We start from the raw sequence: 23,017 nt of genomic DNA, 5'->3' as shown, positions 1-23,017 counted from the left end.
AACAAATTTTAACCCTTTCACACTTCCAAACACTTTCAACACATTCAGAATTCAACAAATTGGTACTTACACACATAGTACTTTTACAAATATGCAGTACTTTTACACACATGCAGTACTTTTAAACACAAAAGTACTTTTTACACAAATTCAGCAATTTTACACAATTAAACTACTTTAAACCACTTCACACTTCAACAAATTAATATTTACACACATAGTACTCTTACACACATGTAGTACTCTTACACACATGCAGTACTTTTACACAAAAAAGTACTTTTTTCACAAATTCAGCAATTTGACACAATTAAACTACTTGACACCATTTCACACTTAAACAAATTAATACTTACACACCTAGTACTCTTACACACATGTAGTACTCTTACACACATGCAGTACTTTTACACAAAAAAGTACTTTTACACAAAAAATACTTTTACACAAAAAATACTTTTACACAAAAAGTACTTTTACACAAAAAGTACTTTTACACAAAAAAGTAGTTTTACAAAAAAAGTACTTTTACACAAAATAGTACTTTTACAAAAAAAAGTACTTTTACACAAAAAACACTTTAAACACAAAAAGTACTTTAACAAATAAAGTACTTTTACACAAAAAATACTTTTACACAAAAAAGTACTTTAACACAAAAAATACTTTTACACAAAAAGTACTTTTTCCACAAATTCAGCAATTTGACACAATTAAACTACTTGACACCATTTCACACTTCAACAAATTAATACTTACACACCTAGTACTCTTACACACATGTAGTACTCTTACACACATGCAGTACTTTTACACAAAAAATACTTTTACACAAAAAATGCTTTTACACAAAAAGTACTTTTACACAAAAAAGTACTTTTACAAAAAAGTACTTTTACACAAAATAGTACTTTTACAAAAAAGTACTTTTACACAAAAAACACTTTAAACACAAAAAGTACTTTTACAAATAAAGTACTTTTACACAAAAAATACTTTTACACAAAAAAGTACTTTAACACAAAACAATACTTTTACACAAAAAGTACTTTTGCACTAAAAATACTTTTACACAAAAAAGTACTTTTACACAAAAAATACTTTTACACAAAAAATACTTTTACACAAAAAGTACTTTTACACAAAAATACTTTTACACAAAAAAGTACTTTTACACAAAAAGTACTTTAACACAAAAAGTACTTTTACACAAAAAAAATACTTTTACACAAAAAACTTTTACACAAAAAGTACTTTTACACAAAATAGTACTTTTACACAAAAAGCACTTTTAGACAAAAAAAACTTTTACACAAAAAAGTACTTTTACACAAATTCGGCAATTTTACACAATTATACAACTTCAAACAACTTCACAATTCAACAAATTTGTACTTACACACATGCAGACACTCAAGCAATGGCTTCAGCCATTGCAAAATCTAGTTTTATTATTATATTTTCCATGATTTTCCATTTAGCCAGATTCAACTCCTTAATGCTTCAACCGATTTCAACATGTTTTACCTCATTACGATCGCTTTCGCAGTAGTATGTGTGCTATTACTTTTGACATTTGAAAAACTTGTACTTTTTACAGAATTGTCGAATTTTCAAAAGTATTAGTTTTCCCCATTTAAATGAATTTGGGTGAGTGTCTGCGGAATTCTTTAGACTTTATTCTTTAGGCTTTATTCTTTAGAATTTTGTGACGGAGCCAGTCCAGCAAGAGAGAGAGAGAGAGAGAGAGAGAGAGAGAGAGAGAGAGAGAGAGAGAGAGGGGGGGAGAGAGAGAGAGGGAGAGAGGGAGAGAGAGAGAGAGAGAGAGGGGGGGAGAGAGAGAGAGGGAGAGAGGGAGAGGGAGGGAGGGAGAGAGAGAGAGAGAGAGAGGGGGGGGGGGGGGAGAGAGAGAGAGGGAGAGAGGGAGAGGGAGGGAGGGAGAGAGAGAGAGAGAGAGGTAGACTTTATTCTTTAGGCTTTATTCTTGAGTAGTTTGGGATCTCTGTCAACAACAGGTAAGACTATCTTGTGTTTTATATACATCGATGCAATATATATACTCTAATTATATAATTGTATACTGAACGTGATTATGCAAAATAATCACGTTTATTCGTGATTATAATTAAAGAGACTTTATTCTTCGCCTGTCCAGAGGCAGGAAAATAAAGAGGAGGAACTGCAAAAATGGAGTGAGACTACAAGAATAAAGTCTAAAGAATAAAGACTAAAAAATAAAGTCTAAAGAATAATAATTCTAAGCGGCACTTGTCCAGAGGACGTGCATTACTTTTGCCTTTACAATTTTTCGAAACAGACACAAACATGTTTTCACCAAATGTGTTTTATTTTCTGCTTTTTGACACGCAAACAACACTCGCAGCTCCTGGACTTAACATACTGTTCAGCATATCTTTCCCTCTTGTATCACATTCTTTGGAGAAGTATCTGGGACACAAAGTGAAACAGAATAATGACAGATTACACCATTTTACCACATTTATACACATTTATAGGGAGGGAGAGACGCAGACTCTCTAGCAATGGCTTCAGCCGTTGCAAATTTTCTAGTTATTAGGCCCGAGCGCCACAAGCTGGCGAGAGGCCTATTAGTCCTGTAAGGCCGTGCAAAGCACGGCTGCGAAAGTGCGCACATAGTGCGCACGAAATCGAGCGCAAAGCGCTCGCCACTTCCGCTCGCCCAAAAAAAATCTGATCGTAAAATCATGAAATTTGGCGCAGAGGTAGATGGTGACATGAGAAGTAAAAAATATTATTACGGCAACGCCGTCCGCCCAACCAAATGTCGGCCATATTGCTTCAAAAATGGCTAAGCAGGACTCGGGAGTTTTTCCAAACGTCGTACTTTTACGAACTCCTCCCAGGGCGTTGGCCCTAAAAAGTTGAAATTGATCCCTGTCACAGTCTCTGTGCGGCGAAGCCGCAAACAGTAGCTAGAATTTCAGAAATCTCCCAAATTTAACATTTCTGCCGTTTGCGCAGATAAAGTCCGAATTGCGTCAAATTAGAATCAGTTGTTAAACTCTTTGCCCTAAACCTACTTGAAGTGAAATAAATTCATTTGGCGCCACAGCGCCCCCTACAGATTTTATATGGAGGTTAAATGTTTAGTTTTGCGAAATTATATGAAATTTGACACAAAACTCAATTTTAGCATCCCCATCAAAAAAGTCAATGAGACCCATGTCATAATTGTTATTGCTTTGCCGTAGCGATGACCAAAACCTCCCATGTTAGTCCAATGGGGAAATCACCAGAACATGTTTACAATTTATACTTTCACAAACTCCTCCCAGGGCGTTAGCCCTATTAACCTGAAATCTGGTGAGACTCATCTTCAGTGGTGGACCATCAAAAGTTACCCACATTTTTATTCAAAGAGTCACGGTCTCTGTGCGGCAAAGCCACACATTTTGCCAAGAATTCTAAATAAAATTGCTTTTTGATGGTAAACCAAAGGGGAGAAGATGTGACAGCGTCACAGATTCAGCAGTAGGCGTACTAAAACGACAATTGGGGCGCGTTAGCGCCCCCTCCTCTTGCGGCGTGGCGGCGGCGGCGTGGCGAGGGCCGATCATTGCCGCTTGCGGCTATATTTATTATTATTATTATTGTCATCATTATTATTATTATTATTATTAGTAGTAGTAGTAGTAGTAGTAGTAGTAGTAGTAGTAGTAGTAGTAGTAGTAGTAGTAGTAGTAGTAGTAGTAGTAGTGCATGTCTGTTCAGTGTCAGTAATCCTCTGTTAAACCTCCAGTGGCCACACAATCTCAGTCTAAGGCTGTCAAAGAATTCCTGGCAAATTACCTGTTGGCAGACATCATTACTATTCCGAAGCATAATTAAGGTTTCCACACTGCAATTTTACACAGATGAGAAGTAATAGTGGATATATGGATGGTTTCAAAGCACTTATCAGCTGTAAACAGTCATTTAAAACAGTCCCAGAACATCTGACCTCAGAAAGCCCCCGCTGTTGAAATGACCCCTCGTTGTTTTTATTGTTTTAGGAAATAATGAGCTGGTTATTGATATGATACAGATAATGGACGTCACTATTCTTGCTGTAACAGTGAATCTGACCTTCTAATGATCAAATGCGCTCAGGGAAATGTTATGCGTTAATGTATAGTTTTTTATTCTCTGTATCCAGAACATAGACGCTGCACGAACAGTGGACTTGCGACGGTGCCTGGGTCTGTTCTGACCATCACTAGGAGAATATGCTAATCTGGTTGTGCTCGTTAGATAGATAATGAAGTTTGCCCTTTTGGCTATAGGTATAAATGGTGTCTGTGAATGGTGACATTGCATCCATGGTATGTGACTGCACAAGGACTGTACAATATCACAACACATCAATATCGCAATATTGGCTAACGCAATAATCAATATTGCAAAAACAAAATCTCTTGTAAAAATTCCAATTCAATGAAAGCTTGTTTTTTTTTTTAAATTCCATGGCAGATTTTATTTATTATTTTCCTAATGTTCTAAATTTGCTGTTGTAATCTTGGTTGTGTCAATGTTTGTCAAGCTTTTTTCTGACATGTAAATTAACTTACCACCAAGATACATTCCCTGGGCGGTCCGAAAATGGCGTTTTAGTCTGTGTAGAACTTACTGTATGTTCTCTCAAGGTCGACAGCCTTATGTTAACTAATACAACCGAAAGAAGGATTATGTCATAATTATTATGGCAGCGCTCAGACGTGCTTCAGGAATAAGGTGAACAGGTGTTATTGTGACTAAGGTGGGCCAAATAAATCAATATTAACTTCTGGACTGGACTATTTTTGACGCTTTAGAGGAGACTTCCATACACCTTAAGCAAGTAGTGGCTATTTTGACAGGGCAAATTAGCCTCTTCAGGTATTAAAATCTAGCTGCTTGTCCCTAGTTCTCTTTGCACTCACCTGCATTCATTTTCAGACTTTAGAGTATATTTTTCAGATAGTGAGGTGAAACTGGGGTGGACCACCCAAGTGTAGCCAATCACAGTGCTGCTCTCAGGTCTTACTTCATGGTTGAAAGTGGTCTGATTTTGTCACAACATGCCACTTTTACAATGTACTCTTAGGAGGAAAACACAGAATTAACCAATACACAAAAAAACAGTTACCCCAGTTTTAATTGCTATAGCAACTGTGCTAGATTTCCATCACTCTGAAACCCGTGGATAAGACAAGCGTACAGGCTAAAACAATGAAACCAGCAAGTGTCTCCTTAGTACAGCCAGTTCCTCAGTTGCATGCGTTTGTGATATTTAGCGTAGTGTGCATAACTTTGTGTGCTGATTCTGGCAGGTCCGAGCTGCCAGATTGTTTTGTATGAGTTCCATCTCTCCAGCTCACCGCCTGTGTGCTGGTGGGGGCCTGCCTCCTTCCTCCTCCCTCCCTCCTCTCCTATTACCCTGTTCCAACGGTGAGCAGCAGGGCACGGGATTTTCATTGTGAATTTCTCCTCTTTTCTTCTGTATCTACCTCTGTATCTACCTGCGTTGCATCAATGGAATTTCCCCATGTGGGACAATAAAGGATTATCTTATCGTATCTCATCTTATCTATGGGTATAATTTCTCTTTAGATTAGGTCCAGTCACTCTTCCATAACTTCATGTAACAATAGCCAATGGTTTGCAAGGTCTGTCTCCCCTGAGCTCCAGCCCAGACGCTCCAGCCCAGATGGAAGCTGGTGGAAATAGCAAAAATAGTGGAAATGTGTTGGATTAGGATTAGCATAGGAACCATGAGGGTGTACACAGAGTGGCTGGCATTTTACCTTGCTCAAGAAATTGGCTGTAATTCATCTATACCTCTCCTAGTAACATGATTTTGTGTTGGAAACAGTTTGCAAAATTTCAACATTGAGAATACAGCTCCTGGATCACAGCTGATGTCACCCAATTACGACCTGTAATATTTTGCACTAGCACTAGCATTTTATGTTTGTCAACTCAACAAATAAAGTTATCATCACTGGAAATGCAACAGATTATCCCAAGATCAAGTCTGTTTTTGGTGATAAGTTTCATTATTATGAAACTTATCTTATCTGACTATGTGTTCTCTCCAGGTTCTCTCTTGTCCAATCATCAGGAGATAGCAACCTCTAGAGACTAGTACCACTTGCGGCCCACTTTGGATCCCTGGGAACCGGGTGGTACAGATCAGTTTGCACAGTGGAAACACCCCAGGCCCCTCCTTGAACCGCAACCTTAACGTGGTGGAGGGATTTGAGCCCCCAAATGATCCCAGAAGCTATGTTGTCGGGGGCTTCATGCCCCTGGTAGAGTCTCCCAAGGCAAACAGGTCAGGTGACGGGTCAGACCAAGAGCGGTTCAGAAGCCCCTTATGACGAGTGCTACAAGGAGGCCAGTTACGTCGCCTGGAATGGCGCTACCGGGGCCCCATCCTGGAGCCAGGCCTGGGGTGGGTGCTCGACAGCGAGTGTCTGGTGCCCGGCTGGGCACTGCCTGAATGAGCGACGTGGCCAGAAAGACCATGATCCTTGCGTGATCCTCGTCACAATAGGGACTTTAGTCGTGTTTGGATTCATTTTCTGGCATTTACGGATTTACCCCACAACCTGCCCCAAACGTGCACAACCTGCCCCACGTGTGCACAACCTGCCCCACGTGTGCGCAACCTGCCTCACATGTGCACAACCTGCCTCACATGTGCGGGCTCAGTGTGAGCTGGAGCACGGACATGTGATTTCACGTCAGGAGGACAAGTGAGTAGGAGGCAGGCTGAATGCCCTGGAGCGCTCGGAATGGAATGTCCAGGAAAAAGAAAATATGATAAAAATATCTGCTGTTTTATAAACCCAGGCTCTGAAAGGCATGACATCATCATATTTACCTTAACAGCTTATTTCTGACTGAATATAGGCCACTTTCCCATGTTAACACCAGTGCGTTATTTTTTTTATGTTTGGTTCCATTTAGCTTTAAAACATTGTTTATTTTGTAAGTAATCACTGGAGACTGTGATATTTGTTTTGTGATTATCATAAGTTTTAATTAAACCAGACTTTAAACTGCTCCTGTTACTTTCACGCCTTTCTGTGTGTCATTTGTCCCATCAAGTTTGAGTCGCTCATTTCATGGTCACTTCCTGGTTTTGTTCCACTCTCAGTCCATTTGAGTTAATGTGTATGTTATTGTGGGTGTATTTGTTTTTGATATTAAGGCACTCGTGAGCTTTGCGGAGTACACCTGCGGTATTATGAATTATTGGTGAAAGTCAGAGGTTTCAGCTCAAAACAGAGTGAAGCAGAGAAGGGAGAAAAGGTGTCATGGAATTAGAAATACACCGATGCTATTCCGTAACACATCGAGAACACAATTCAACTTAGAATATGAAACGACACAGAAATATCAGACATTTGTATGGCAAGCTTGGGAGAAAACGCGGGGACTGATCACGCAAGCTGTTGTAAGCAGCCTGCGTGATCCTCCTGCGTCTCACCCCGTTTTTTCCCATGCTGGTTGGTTTTATTAGATATTCTGGAATAGGCGGGTCACATTTCTCATTGGTCAGCTTCACATCAAGGCACTTGGTATTTTTCCGTAGAGATCAAGCCTTGGGTAAACATTACCCAAACTCCTCTGGGCTGTCACCCCCCCTCGGGTAAACATCCTTTGGCCCATCTTTACGACCCCTTCACAAATGCAGTTTGTCACACACCCGTTCTTCTCTTAGACTAATGATGCAGATAAAATATCACTATTATGCAGATAAAATACATCACAGAAATATAATCATATATTCACATTTTATCACATTTCCCTCCTGTTTATCAAAGCATTAGTCTACTGTCTCATATGCCAAACACATTACTCTTTTCAGTTTTCAACATGTCTTTCATATAGGTGTTAAAATGACACTTTTACACTCAAAAAGGTTTATGCACAGTTCTCAACATTGAACACACTTCTTTTCTCTCAGCCCACAACATGTCTACATGTCTATATTATTGTCCTAAATTTTGAGTCAGATTGGTCAATCTCTGTAATTTGACAAACAGACAATTTATCTTGTCTATAATTTGTGCGGTGTGATGGGAAATATAGAAGTACAAGCGGAAAGCCCTTAAACCCGCTGCTCTCTGGTCAGTCACTTTGACTCGTCAGGGACCTCTCTGGACACCCCAATAGAATCAAATACGTAGTATCAGGTGCTACTGGAACCAGACTGTCCACTAACCTCTCGACCTTGACCCTGCGGTATGGTTCTGGGTGATGCTGATCACAAAAGAGATACATAGGCACAACGTCCTACACCCTTTGCCTCCAAGTGCCTTCTCAGCACTGTATCCCCACACCACCATACGTCATCGCTTGGTTTCTTAAGAGACCTTCTTCCTGTGCTCGCTTCGGTCACACCTATGACACATATGAACTGGTACATTTCCCATCTCAATTCATAATCTCATTAACATTGCATGTAGTTATGTTGTAGCAGATAAAAAAGGCACTCTCTTAGTTAGTGCAAACAACTGTGGCAACAATATGCCATTGTGTTTCTTCAGCTACTGTCATGTCAATTGTACATTTCATAACCTTTCAAGTTGATCACTTATTTTCTTCCCTCTATTCCATGTGTGTGTATGTTGATCGATTGTCCCGATTGTCCCGATTGTCCCGATTGTCCGGTGCATAATACAGGTGTTCAGCACCCATATTATCGTCATCGCTGTGATGATAATAACTGTTGATTCTTTTTCCACAGAGTATGGTACTCTGTGCACCGTAGCCACTGGCTCTCGTTCATCGTAGCAGAGTATAGTGCTTTACGCACTGTAGAATCTGTCTCCCGTCCATTGTAGCAAAGTATCGTACTCTACCGTAGACTCTGGACAAAACTCATACAAACGAAGTCCTGCGTCTGCGATGTTATGGATCTGCCGCTGTCTTGTCCAGACATTTCTCTCACTTTCCCATGAGAGCACCCATGTTCTCGTCCCCCCCTGATGAGGACGACACGGTGTGGCTCCGTCCACTTGGCTCGTCCACTTGGCTCGTCTCTGTAAACACCACATCTCCAACACGTTCTGCTGCGGTGATAAACAAAGTCTTTTCGACAGTTCAGTGTATTTCAAACAGTTTTCTTGTTTCTTGTTTTTAGTAATTATTGATTTGGAATATTTGTTTACACGTACATATCCCTCCTTTTTGAGATATGGCTTTGCCCATTTCTCAAACTACTACATTTAAACAAAATTCAATAATCCAGATAGTTTACAACGTTCACTAATCCAGGATGTAATCAAGGAAGAGATGGAATTGCGTCTGTCACTCCAACTCCGCAAAGTCACCTCTTGACCTTTCACAGTTCAGTGGTCACATCCCTGGCTGAGCCCCTCAAAGGCGCTGGGCTCCCCCCTGTGTGTCTGTAATCCGACACTGCCTCTGCGATCTGTAACTTGTAAATCTGTTTTACCACCATTCGTTCAAACTCTAGATGTTTCAAACTCTAAATGTTTCAAACTCTAAATGTTTCAAACTCTAAAAGTATCAAACTCTAAAATTCTGGTGTCCACGTGTGCGCGCGTATGTATGTATGTGTGTGTGTGTGTGTGTGTGTGCAATTCAAAATACATCAAACAATAATAATTATCTCAATAATTCCCCCGTTGAGCTGGCCATAAGGGTCACAACTTAGAGTATTAACATCAAATTTCACATCTCCTCTGTTTGTGTGGCCTGAATAAAATCACCCATCTAATGTAATATGTTCTAATCTTTTATATGTGCTTCAGGTGAGTTTCAAACTCAATCTCTCACACCTGCTCATGTGGTGCTTTACAAACTTTGTGTATTAGTTTGTTCTAGCAAGTCTATATGTGTATAAAAAAATCAAAAATGATTCTAAACCTTCCCCTTGGTTATAAGGCACATCATTTTATCAACCTGTTTTCCCCTTGTTGCCTACTTTCTTGTCTTTTCTTTGTAACGCATCATCTTCCTCTCTGTCTTCCCCTCTGTCTCTCTCTGTCTTCCCCTCTGTCTCTCTCTGTCTTCCTCTTGTCTCTCTCTGTCTTCCTCTTGTAATGGAGGAAACACCCATTTCCAAATTTCTAAACCTGCTTTTTCTTTCTCTCTTTCACTTACTCTTACCCTCACTTGTAACCTGCTTTTACTTTCTCTCTTTCTTGTAGTCTAACCATTTCTTGCCTCCGTCCTGAGTCCTACAATGTTTAAGTCCTGTTATCACTGGTTTTCATAACTTCTATAGCGTCTAAATTTAGATGATATTGTCTAATTTAAATCTATTCAATTCTTGATTGAATCTCACCAATCCTTCAGGTATTTACTTTAGAATGTCAAATTCTTTCCCTGTTAATGTTAACTTTTCTTATTACTCATCAGTCAACCCCCCCTGAGGTATAACCTCTTGGTGTCCCTGTGATCCGTAAAGATAACAACATCTGCTCCATCCTGAGTCCTCCAGATTCTTTGCCAGTCAATAGCCACTTATCTCTGACTATCTTTTATGACTTGGTGTCGTTTTCCTTTAGTTAATGAACACATGTATGTCCCATGTTCCCCCACTTCTGCGTCAATTGCCCTTGTTAATGACACACAGTCATGTCTTGGGACGGCATTAGATGTCACTATTTAACTTATTCCCTCACGTCTACATCGCAATACGAGGTTTCCTCATGATAATACAAATAAATAAGTTACTGATATAACTTTTACTATCACTTTACTTACTGCCCGTTCTATGTCCAAAAACTTCAGTAGTCACTCATTTACCCACATTATCATTTCCAGGCCTGTGCCTGTATTTGATTCTAAATTTAAAAACACTTCTGTCTTTTCGTCCTGTACTTTCATCTAGTCATGCATTAAGTCAAAAAGATAATTTTCGTCAAGTCCAAAAATAAAACAAAACAAAACAAAACGTAGCTTTGTTCTGTGCACACAAAAAACACGATACCGTAAAAACACAACTTTTGTATTCTATGTCGGGGACAGGAAGTGTCCTGTCTTGTGATCACATTCCCCAAAATATTGGCCATCTATGAAAATCTGAATTAATCTTCATCTCTTATCAAGTTTAATAAAATATTTATAATTTATTGTTGTCAATCAAACAAAACCCTTAAAATTTGTTCTACAGAGCTCTCAAATACTAAAATTTAAAACCATCTGAGTTTAGTTCCTAATTCATTCCCGTTCAGAGCGTCCTCTGAACTGCTTTCTCCCCATTCTCCTGCCTTGTTGACCCCCCTTATCTCCCCCTCTCTGCCACGTCATCTGAGCACGCTGGAAGTCTCCCTCCAAAATCCTCTTATGACTTTTCCTTTGTCTTTTTACAGTTTGGGGTGATAATTCTGGCATTATGTGGTCTCGGTCGTCTGAGAGAAATGCTACTTGCTTTACAGTCACGGTCAATGTCAAGCTTCTAGAGAAAATTCCTTATTAGATTCCTCCGGACATAAACGTGGTGTTTAAGATTCACCCATGACTGCAAATTTTAGATCTCTCAGAATAACGCCTCGTGACCCTTGTATGATTAATTGTGATTCGCACTTGTTAGTTAATCACTTATTAATCCTCATTCACACATTCACACTTCTCTCTTACTTACTTCGCTCGTGCACAGCGCTTACATTCACACATATTTCCTCAGTAATATCAAACTGGGCATTACCTAACTGGGCATTTCCTCAGTAATAACTAACTGGGCATTTCCTCAGTAATACCTAACTGGGCATAAAAGCCTACGATATTTCCTCAGTAATATCAAACTGGGCATTTCCTCAGTAATACCTAACTGGGCATTTCATCAGTAATACCTAACTGGGCATTTCCTCAGTAACACCTAACTGTGCATAAAAGCCCACGATAATTTTCCAGTAAATATCAAACTAATGCATAAAACGTTTTATGGCTATAACTCTTTCACACACAAAGTTTTGTCTGACCTTCTTTGTCGCCTGTGTTCTCCTGCTGCTTCGAAACGACGCGCTCTCCTCGCGGAGAATGAGGTGCGATGGGCGGCCACGGGAAAAGTGGACTTCCTTCTGCTGTGCACACAGACTTTCACCGATTCACCCGTCAATCTCCGCGAAGGGGCTGCTTGTCATCCGGCTCGAAGGACCAGAAAATGTCATGGAATTAGACATACACCGATGCTATTCCGTAACACATCGAGAACACAATTCAACTTAGAATATGAAACGACACAGAAATATCAGACCATATCTTGCCATTTATATGGCAAGCTTGGGAGAAAACGCGGGGACTGATCACGCAAGCTGTTGTAAGCAGCCTGCGTGATCCTCCTGCGTCTCACCCCGTTTTTTCCCATGCTGGTTGGTTTTATTAGATATTCTGGAATAGGCGGGTCACATTTCTCATTGGTCAGCTTCACATCAAGGCACTTGGTATTTTTCCGTAGAGATCAAGCCTTGGGTAAACATTACCCAAACTCCTCTGGGCTGTCACCCCCCCTCGGGTAAACATCCTTTGGCCCATCTTTACGACCCCTTCACAAATGCAGTTTGTCACACACCCGTTCTTCTCTTAGACTAATGATGCAGATAAAATATCACTATTATGCAGATAAAATACATCACAGAAATATAATCATATATTCACATTTTATCACAAAAGGAAATGAGAGCTGTGTAAGCCCCGCTCCCATCACTTCACACAGGAGGTTTGCAATGAACACCTCGAAATGATCAAAAATATGATCGACAGTATTAATCAGATTAAAACCAGAAGTGCACATTTTATCCAAGCACTAAATGTGCGTGCAATAATGGAACATAACAAAACTTAATGGTTGGCTTTTCAAGACCATAAGCTAATATTACATTTAATAAATACTGATTAAATATTAAGTATTTAAATATTTAATGTAATTAAACAGATACAAATAAACAAAATAATTATTTAAAACAAATACATAAATAACAACAATAATATATTAATTAATTAATTAATATATTAATTGCTATCTTAAAATTGGTATTGAGGTTTTTCTTGGTATAAAAATCATGACAACATTTAAGCATTTCAGGAAAAGCAATGGACACAGCAGGTTGTGTATCCACTGTGAATGATTTGTTTAAATACAAAACCTCTTTCTTCACAGTGACTGTGTTGTTGAGTATTTGTGCTTTGACAACCTGACCTGACAGCACTTCACTTTCATTGTGGACAATAAAGGATTATCTTATCTTATCTTATGTAAAAAAAAATGCTTCTGCAGCTGGTTTAGTGCGAGAAGAATGTCTTTGTAATTATTTTCTGTTAAAACTGTAAGGTCTTAGTCGGGGGCTGCTGGTATGAAGTTACCTGAATCTGGGAAGCTCTCACACTGGGCTCACAGACACAGCACACGTTGCGGTGCTGGAGTGGTCTGGTTGCAGCATGTCACTCACATGAAGAGCGAAGCACTGCGGTGCTGTCGCAGTCACAAGATCTGACTGCCGACCTTGTGACACCACAATAACTAACCGTGTATATAGCAATTGGTAAACAAAGCACTATTTACTCACGGTTTGGGATTTGTTCACTTTAGTTCATTTTCTGATTTTGTTCAGGGTAAGCATGGAGGTTTTATTTTTTATTTTTGTCCGTCATCGTCCATGGTCGTGAATAAAGGCGGGTTTATGCTTCTCCGTCAGCCTCATGTTCCCCTGTTCTCACGCAGACTTGAACCATTCGAGGTTCTGCGGAGATGATCATGGTCATCATTTTGCATTTATATATTTACTGGCTCAATAAACTATCACAAAAGACACCTCAGCAGTTCAAAGCTGTATGTAATAAGTTTTCCTTATAGGGAAGGGCTGTGATTGGTTGATCCACATGGATTATAGGAAGTCAAAGCCTTATGCATTAAAACGCCAAAAATGTGTTCCTTTTCCCCCTCTTTAGTTATTATTTATTTATTTATTTATTTTAGGGTGAATATTCTGTTTCCATCCAACCTCTTACCGCATCATTATTATTTGTCTCCTCTGAGATTAGCATGATCAAGGATGCACGGAGTGGCCAAGTATAAGGCATAACTTTTGAGAGATAAGGCTTTTGATACACACTCATGAAGGTTAAATGATGTCATATGAGAAATAGAAAATTGAAAATCTTTGTGAACCTGGGTGAGTCTCATCCTCACAAATGATGCGATAGCAACACAAAACCTGTCCAAAAAAAATCTGATCGTAGAATCATGAAATTCGGCGCAGAGGTAGATGGTGACAAGAGAAGTAAAAAATATTATTACGGCAACGCCGTTCGCCCAACCAAATGTCGGCCATATTGCTTCAAAAATGGCTAAATATGACTCGGAGTTTTTCCAAACGTCGTACTTTTACGAACTCCTCCCAGGGCGTTGGCCCTAAAAAGCTGAAATTTGGTGAAAATGCTACTGAGGAGTGGGACATCAAAAGTTATTCAAATTACATTGATACCTGTCACGGTCTCTGTGCGGCGAAGCCACAAAATGTAGCGAGAATTTCACAAATCTCCCAAATTTAACATTCAGATAAAGTCCGAATTTCGTCAAATTAGAATCAGTTGTTAAACTCTTTGCCCTAAACCTACTTGAAGTGAAAGAAATTAATTTGGCGCCACAGCGCCCCCTACAGATTTTATATGGAGGTTAAATGTTTAGTTTTGCGAAATTTTATGAAATTTGACACACAACTCAATTTTGGCACCCCCATCAAAAAAGTCAATGAGACCCATGTCATAATTGTTATGGCTTTGCCGTAGCGATGACCGAAACCTCCCATGTAATTCCAATGGGGAAATCGCCAGAACATGTTTACACTTTAGACTTTCACAAACTCCTCCCAGGGCGTTAGCCGGATTAACCTGAAATTTGGTGAGACTCATCATCAAAAGTTATCCACATTTTTATTCAAAGAGTCACGGTGTCTGTGCGGCAAAGCCGCACATTTTGCCAAGAATTCAAAATAAAATTGCTTTTTGATGGTAAAACAAAGGGGAGAAGAGCAGTAGGCGTAAAAGGACAATTGGGGCGCGTTAGCGCCCCCTCCTCTTGCGGCGTGGCGAGGGCCGATAATTGCCGCTTGCGGCTATATTTTTTCTTGTTCTTGAATTCCATTGTGACTTAATAATTAACCAAGTCTTGACATATTAATTGTGACTCTCTATGCTCTCTAACTGCTGCTTCTACAATGCTGTTAATAAAATCTCCATTGTAGTTATATACATTTGCATTCACTTGGATTTCCTTTGTGATGTTTCTCCATTTATACAGGCGGGGACTTGGGCAATAATGCTGAACCATGGCTGTATTAAATCACATTACTCTATTAAAGACATTACTTTACTAAAGACACTCAATGTAAATGATTGTGTGAAGCTTTGAAGGGGGGACTCATCTCATTACTGAGTCATAAAAGGCATAAAACCACACACTCCACATCTGACATTGGCTGAGATTTCAATATTTGGCCACTCACTGTGGGAGTCTATTTGAGCTGGCACATCCTCCACGCCCCCCGGACACATTTGCACAAGTAAACAGGGCAATCTTGACTTTTCCATCCCTGACTGTGTTCTATGCACTCGGGATATTTGGGAACAGGCCGCAGAGTCTGGTTCACAGCCGTGGAAAACAAACAAGTAGGTCAAACGTCAACAGTGAGCTTCCACAATGCTCTGAGATTCAGCTGTAGCTCACTCACCACCAACATAACAGAGATGATTACATAATCAAAACAAGACGCTACATTGCCAAAAAGCGCTATAAGATAATTGTGATGCTCGGATGCAGCTTGGGGTGAGGTGTTCGATTCTTACATATAATTATGGCAGACAGCAGTGGCGGGCATCATGTAATGGAAGTGTTGTTAATTGAGATATCATAGAGGGATAATTTGTGCACCGGCGCCATGGCATCAACTTCTCACACCATCAATCCCAGGGGTAGAGCTGTTCCTTCCTTGTTTTCAGGTCCATTGTTGCCTAAAAACGCACTGCCTAATTACAAACAGAAATCTAGGGAGGAGGTGAGGGCAAGGTGGGAGAAAAGAACAAGTCAAAAATAGGACCAAGACATTAAGTGCACAATAAAATTATTCAAACTACATTTCTTGTGTTTTTTTAAAAGATAAAAATTAAATAATATTTGTCGGGCCAAAATTCCTACAGTGCGCTCATTAGAATGTAACTCTTTGATGTTGGTGACTTGGTTTCATGCTGAGTCCTCATTGGCAATAATATTGCATATGAAACAAATTGAAATTAAATGGGTGTGCAACAAGAAATAAATTACCAGTAGTAGCTTTACTTTTCTCAACCTCAGCATCATCTACCACAAGCTACAACTCTAAATGGACCTAAATGGTCACATCAATCATTTAATTTATCATTTCTACCTCCATTGGACGCATCATCAGTAAAGTCAGTGGGCAAACACTGAGCAACTGCTGCCAATCGAACTGAAATTAATGCAATTTAAGAACTTGGACTCTAGTTCTTAAATGTGGGATTTAAGAACTAGAGTCCAAGTAAAAAAGTTGAAAAAGTATGTTAAAGAAGTGGTGGGCCCTCCCTCAGACTCTTTCTTAATGTATTCCTTTTTTAAGAAAAATATCAAGCACTTTGGCAAGTTAAACTTCAAAAAAGACTCAGTCAAATAAACCTTTCTTGAATGAATCAGGGTCAGTTTGTACTCAAAATCCACAACTTTTAAAAATAAACCTAAAAATCTGATTTTTCTCTGTGTAGAACTTGCAGTAAATCATATATCAGAGGCCAAAACTACAGTGTCTCAGCTTCACAAAGAATCCAGTCAATTGTTTGTACTCATTTAAGTCAAAAATAGACCCTCATTGTTAGGGCTTGAATAAACTTTTTTCATAATCTACGTATTTATATTCCTTTATAGAGAAGACTTTTGATCAACCCATTGCTAATTAACAGTGTCATTTTAAAATGACCTAAAATGACTAATTGTTACTCTCCTGGTTGCATGGGCCTGGTGAGTCAAAGCCATAGTGACTGCACATCGGACGTGGCGTGGGGCTGACAGGCGTGTGGCTCCCAGCTCTTCCTCTCTGTTTCCCCTTTTCTCTTAAAGCGCCTGGCAAACCTTATTAAAGAGCGCTCAGACACTGTGTATTGACATGAGGCATACCAGGAGAAAGAAGCATGTATAAAACATGAATGGCCTAAGGTGACTGTGTCCAATATGTGTGGATCTATAGGAGCTGGAATCCTTTGTAAACATACTGATATATAAAATATGTGTGGCATTTACTGTTAGTCCCAGATGTGTACAGAGGCTATAGAAGATGACATCCACATTTTAATCATTTTAATAACATTAGAAATCCCCCTGCTCTTGACAGGCATGCTTTTGCACACGGCACCCATTTCATATCCAAATCCCCAAGTCTCATTCATCTCAGCTCTTTCACAGATCTGAAATATTGATAAAACGTAATAGGCTATTTGTATTAAATATTTAATTCCACAACACATTCCACAACGGCCAGTATTACTTTTGATTACCTTTTAAGATGGGAGGAACTTGGGATGGAAATGTGATGGAAGAACATTAGTCAAGTATTCATAGTCCATAAAGAGCAAAGAGTGTAAGTAGAGCAACCAAAGAAGCTCAATGTGTAACTTTAATATGAATCACACTGCTGAAGTATGATCAGACACATTTAATACCTCAGTACATTTAATACTTCTGGGCTGAAATATAATAACTGATCTGTGTTGAGGTTTGGAAAAGGTATTTTTTTATTTTAATTTTCTGTCATAAAACATTAGGAATAATATAAATGACATGAATGAAAGGTGCAAGATTTAAATGTTTATTGTTTCGATTACACCTGATTTTTACAAAACAGATAAACAGAGCTTGTTAATTTTTGCAGCTGTCCACATGTGTTCCTCACTTACCTAATGCATTCTCAGCATCCTAATAACATACCGCAATGAGTTTATAAGTGCTTTCCCCAACTCTGGGTCAAGCGCGAGTTTTGATGTCACGGTAAAGCTAACAACAGCTAGCATGCTAATAGTTTACTTCCTGCTTTGTGGAGAATAAAATGCTCAGATGATGCTCTGATGCAGAGAGCGCACAATGGCAGCATTTTAACCTAAATGGATGCGTTTAAAATGTCCATCCATTTTCTACCGCTTGTTCCCTTTCGGGGTTGCGGGTGACTGGAGCCTATTCCAGTGACTTCGGGCCTTAGGCGGGGTACATCCTGGACAGTGGCCAACACAGAGACATAGACATTACAGACAGTTCACTCTCACATTCATTCACTAGGGCCAATTTAGAGTTACAAATTTTTACCTAACACATGCATGTCTTTGGATGGTGGGAGGAAGCCGGAGAACCCGGAGAGAATCCACGGTAACACGGGGAGAACATGCAAACTCAACCCAGAGAGATCATGTGATGTTGGTCTGATCCGGGAATCGAACCCATGATCTCCTTCTTGGGAGGCAAGTGCGCCTTTGCCACCGTGCACCCCTGCGTTTAAAATGTACTGGGGAAAAACAGATTTTACTTAAAAAATGCATACTGCCCCTTTAATGACGGGCTACAAACTATTTCTCTCTTTTTTAAACTGGACACTAATGTTTTTTTATGATCACACCAGACTACAGACTATAGGGGTGTTTCTCCTTTTCTATGAATGGGGGACCTACCTCAACTCATATTTAAAAAAGTCCCGGTATTCCCCGTTGCATCTATTCCATGCATGTTAATAGAATACTATGCTACTGGTACAGTTCCACATCCCCAATATTTGTGGATAAATGCATGGTTTTAGTAGCATATCCAGCCATGGTGCAGTTCCTGGGATATATAGGTACCGGCAACATAGGGCTGACCCTGTCTATAGATAACTACAGTATATGACTAAAATGCATTGTTTTAAGCTGTTTCGGCCTGTCCACATTGACAAAGAACCATACTAACAATCTGATCAAATTGTCCACATGTGAGGCTAGCGTGAACAGCGGGCTAAATCTCTTTCTGCACAGACACACTCTCTGCTTATTACATCGTGTTTTCTGCACCACTTTGAGTAATGTACTGGAGACAGTTTTGACACCTGGACTATAAAATATCTCTACTATCTACACAGAGTAGTCACATGCCTGTGGGCTTGTGCACAAGGGTGGTTGGTGTAAAACAAATCTGAAGGAAAAAAAAGTTTGGATCCATTGAGAAGCAGGTGGAGTCTCTGTGAGAAATTAGCGCTAAAGGATTTAGAACTAATTACTACTTGAGAATATATGACTTATTAAAGCTGCACTTCTGGGCCTATAGTGAATGGGCTGTAATTCATCATTAAAGACATTTAGTCTACATTTCATTGGGTTATTCTTTGACATTGTGCTCTGAGATTTTTATAGTACATCCTTTTCACTATTGATGGGCCAAAGAGGCAGAAAGTGCATGCGTCTAATCATGCGTTTAATGGCCTTTTACATAGTCAGATTTAACAGCCATTGTATAATGCTACGTTTATAAAGGACCATATATTATTATGGTTTAACAGCTGCGAGCATCGACAATGTGTTGAATAAAGTAGAAATGGTCCATAGAGCAGAGTTAAAAATGTATCAACATGATCTGGCAAATACAATCAGAATGGAATGGAATATTATTATAAAAAATGTGCTTATCAGTTTTACATTATTCTTATTGAATATTATGTATTTAAATATAAGATAATGTATCACAAGCCAGCATTGTGTTTTTGGCCTTAAGCACGATGCTGTATTTTAATATTTCATCAATAGTTTTTACAATTTTATTATTTTCATTCCTTAAGTGTTTAAGTTTTGAATACAGTTGAATTTACTCTCCAACTTTTGTTTTGTGTGTGTGTGTGTGTGTGTGTGTGTGTATTTATCTAGTATAATTTCACTTTAAAGGGAACATATTTTGCTAAATTGGCTTTTAAGAGCTTCTAACCATTTTGTAAATGTTTCTCTCTCACTTAGCCAAGTTGCTTTAGAGTGATTCGTGTATGTCTGAGTCATTTTCATACTCCAGCATTCAAGATGCCATTGCTCCTAAAAGCTCCATTTTCACCGACCCTCCATGCGTGCCCACTGCTCTTTACTTACTTCATGCTCCGATTAATCAGTGATACAAGTAGCGCTCGGCAGCGTCGCTTGGCCAGTTTTTGTCCCATTGAAGAAAAAAAAAATCTGCTGCTCGTTACATTGAACTGCTGCTATCTCCAATCGGGCCGTCAGCTTGGTCAATCAGAGGGGCACTTGTGATTTGTTTACGGTGATGTACCGTACAGGGGCAGCTTTCAAGCATGTCAGCAGGGTAGTTTCTTTCATGAAGATCATAAAAACATAAAACGTAACATAATGATTCCACAGATTAATACTGTAGGAAACTAAAACATTTGGCCTGGCCAGCCAAAAATAGCATGTGAAGGAAACCTTTTTTTAAAGCAAGGGGCGGATTCTGCAGAATCAATGAGCTACGCATAAGACACAGTTAATTTGAGGTGAGAGAAGATTGATTTTGATCTAAATGATAGATGACCAATTATCTATGATAGATGACCAATCAGCTCCTCCATTTCCAATGTATCACTGAAATAAACAAATCTGATTGCTTGACTCTGTCTGACTTTGGCACAGCAGAGGAGGCAGTGACCAGACTGACATCTTTTGCATAGAGTATACAGAGATCTAGATCCCAAGCAATAATATGTCTCCTTAAAATAAATCTTTTCTGCCACACTTTAAATCAAACAGTGATGACAGAATAGTAACTTGCAGATACTCTGACCTTAACAGTGTTCTCCTCCCAATACATTGAAATGCATCTTTCGTCCTGAGTCTTAGCAAGAACGCAGACCTTAATTCAGGTGTAATTGAGTCCAAATAGCTCTGAGGATCTGTTGGAAAGCGCTCACTCATGATGTATTCATAGTGAGTGGTCTGATCACTGATGCATGTGACTATACTCTTCAATGTGCAATGCAACCAAGAGGAGAGCTGAATGCATGCCAAGGGCCCCGGGGTTTGTTTCTGTGTAAAAGCAGAAGAAATCAGGACAAGTTGTTTGTTGGTGAAGATATTTCAAATCACCAAACACTTTTATGACCGAATACAAATGTCTTTTTTCTTTTCTTTCTTTTTTCTTTCTTTAATCTACCAAGAGTAAGGGAAACACATTTTGCTGCCAAGTGGTATCTGCAGTCCTGGCTCACTTCTTGATACTGTAGGGGTAAAAAGACCCATAAAACAACACTAACTGGAAATTTGGATTGTAGCCAGGTCAATAAAAAACAAATATAGTTTGTTAGGATGTTCTCATAGAGGTTATATTACAATGTGTTGGGACTCATTGAATACAACCCACTTGGCAGTCGTCAATCTCCCTGACAAAACATTCACACTTGTTAGAAGGCGGGAGAATTTGGAGTAATTTGAGCTTCTTTTTTATATATTTTTTTGGCTTTGCAGTAGAAAGCTAATGCATTGCCTGGACAGCTGAAAGGTTGGGTGCTCACACTCCTCTTCCCCTGTAGGGCACCTTGGCTGGAACGGCCTCTTTCGGGCTTCCTTCTGCCAGCTCTGAACTAATCCTATTTTGGGAGCAGCTTCTTGAGCTAAAGTTCGCACAATCTTCATTCTCCAGATGCACTGTTAAAGGAGGTTGCGGTACATTTTTTGTAACATAGCGTTTTTCTTCTACGAACATCTTCAAGTCTGTTTAAGTATTTTAAGACTGTATGCCTTTTACGATCAGAATCAGAACGGTTTCATTGCATTGTCAGTGAACAAAATTCCCATTATAGGAACTTTCTTTAGCGATACAGTGCAATAAAGCAATGAATAATAATAGTAAAAGATGCATAAATAAATTGTTGGAATAAGATTGACTTAAAATATGGACAGAACAATAGGGTAAAATTAGCAATGCAAATACATAACAAATCAATCAGCTCTAGTCCATTAGGGCAACTGTAACTCATCTCATTTGTAGTCAAAACAGGTTTTAACATAAAGACGATGCCATTTTTAAACCAAAAAGGTAATTTATTTTGTGATTATTAATAATAATTCAAATTCAGTAAATATTCTCTAACCACCTTCATTTGTCAACTTTTAGCTTTGATTACTGACTGTATTTCAAACATCAGAAATAATTGTTTAAGTAGTCAACAGTGCTGACTAGTCGACACCTAAACAAATAATCATAGTTGCAGCCCAATAACAGAGCCTTCTCTGCTCTTTACATTTATATAGCCTATATTAATAACCCATGAATAGCTGCTTGTCACTTCTCTTCATGGATAATGCATCTCCTTGGCCATTTTCCGCATGGAGCTTAAGGTCTATGTCCAACCTCGACCCACATGTGACGTTGCTGTGAATCTTGGAGCATCTTTGTCCAAGCACATGATAGACACTGACAAGCCGCTATGCACATGTTTCCTGCATTTAGCCTGTGTTTGATCTGCAGAGACGCTGCACTTCCACAGATACAGGTGGACTACAGAGATCAGTGTGTTACTGCAGGTTCAGCCCTATAACTGAGATACTTTAAAGTATTTATCAAATGCTGCACTCATGCGTGTTCTGTTTGATGATGTCGAAGGCTACACTTTAAGAAAACTCATTATAATCCTGTGGCCCATTAACTATAAAGATTATAAAACCGATACAAACATTTGGATTTAATATTAAACCAGGCTTTTTAGATGATAATGCAAACTATTTAGTTTATTTTAGTTAAAGGTGCACGATGTGAGTATCCATGGAGATGTTATAGCTTTGGCTGGAATGTTCCACATTATGACATTCAATTTACCTACAATTCATTTATTTGTATTTCTAAAAAAGAACTAGAAAAACTTTCTTGTAAGTGCGGTCGCCTTTCCACAGAGTTGACTTTTAACTTGACCTGCTAGCGTTTTCCGCTTGTCTCAATGGCGAGGAAGATGTTAAATAAAACGTAAAACATTCCAGGCAAAGT

At 39.2% G+C, this 23,017-nt stretch overlaps 1 protein-coding gene across 2 annotated transcripts in view; it reads left to right on the top strand.

The window, feature by feature from the left end:
- syt7a (synaptotagmin VIIa) overlaps nucleotides 1-23,017 on the top strand; it is a 100,762-nt gene that overhangs the window by 14,666 nt on the left and 63,079 nt on the right. The window lies entirely within an intron of this gene.

The sequence above is a fragment of the Eucyclogobius newberryi genome, unplaced genomic scaffold, assembly GCF_026437365.1.
Source record: "Eucyclogobius newberryi isolate DKJ021-1_F unplaced genomic scaffold, fEucNew1.0.hap1 SCAF_7, whole genome shotgun sequence".
Classification (NCBI taxonomy): Eukaryota; Metazoa; Chordata; class Actinopteri; order Gobiiformes; family Gobiidae; genus Eucyclogobius; species Eucyclogobius newberryi.
This window is presented reverse-complemented; position numbering and strand designations above follow the sequence as displayed.